Source organism: Salvelinus sp. IW2-2015, linkage group LG33, assembly GCF_002910315.2.
Source record: "Salvelinus sp. IW2-2015 linkage group LG33, ASM291031v2, whole genome shotgun sequence".
NCBI lineage: Eukaryota > Metazoa > Chordata > Actinopteri > Salmoniformes > Salmonidae > Salvelinus > Salvelinus sp. IW2-2015.
In genome coordinates this window covers 7,925,228-7,926,259 of record NC_036872.1, presented here as the reverse complement: position 1 = coordinate 7,926,259, position 1,032 = coordinate 7,925,228, and the positions used below count along the sequence as shown (strand labels likewise).

Here is a 1,032-nt window from a genome sequence, read left to right as displayed (position 1 = left end):
CGGGATACTGTACAGCTCCATAACAGATCATATGGACAGTGGTAAATACAACTGTTAATACAACTACCTTGATGCACAATTCCTGTATTTGGAGAGTGGCCACAGTAAACCAATAACTGTGTACAAGACACTGGATCTGTGAGGTAACTGTATTGGAGACAGACTTAACACAGTATAACATAATTCAATGGACATATATATTTTCCATGTGTCTCTCCATTTAGGCTATTCAGAATTTATAGACCGATAAAAGTGACTCATTGTCAGATCAGGGGACCAATTGTCTTTTAAAAACAATGATATTTTCTATTGTCATGTGCACTGGATAGGTGAAGTGAAACGTGTTGTTTTATCAGGGTCAGCCATAGTAGTGCGACGCCCCTGGAGCAAATTAGGCTTAAGTGCCTTGATGAAGGGCACATCGCCAGATATTTCACCTCAGGTATTTCGAACCAGCGACCTTAGCAGTTACTGGCCCGATGCTCTAACCGCTAGGCTAGCTGCAGCCCGCCCAATGAAAATGTAAATTAATGAATTAAGAGATGCCCCTTCGTCTCGGTCTAGAGTGTCAAACAACGTCACCTGAGACGGTGTTGACCTCATCTCGCCCCCCGTGAGAGATAACTGCAGGAGGGGAAAACAAATTAGCAAGACCCAGTGAAAAATAGGTCAAAAACATTAGGCACCAAATGGAAGAAAATGGAATGAAACAGAGGGACTACGAAACACTAATGTTTGTTTTCTGTTGCAAATAATGTTCAAACGTTTTCCATTGCGTGCCCTAATGTACAGGACCATAAGGAGATACTCAACTCCACGGCAGTCGGCTCCTCAGCCAGGAAACAGGAAAACCTATCCGTCTTCTAAGGATGGAATGAATCTGCCTCCCTCCCTTCTTCTATTCCGCCCCGCGGTATGGAAGCCAATCTCTTTACCTGACCCACACGATCCTGTTACGCCCCACTAACAAAGAGTGGGCCTCCATTCCTGTCGTATGCACTTTATCTCTCTATGGTCCACTGGCTGGGCCTC

At 44.6% G+C, this 1,032-nt stretch overlaps 1 protein-coding gene across 1 annotated transcript in view; it reads right to left on the bottom strand.

Moving 5' to 3' along the window:
- The window catches only part of LOC111958097 (unconventional myosin-Ih-like), a 14,568-nt gene that overhangs the window by 6,069 nt on the left and 7,467 nt on the right, over positions 1 to 1,032 (bottom strand). The window lies entirely within an intron of this gene.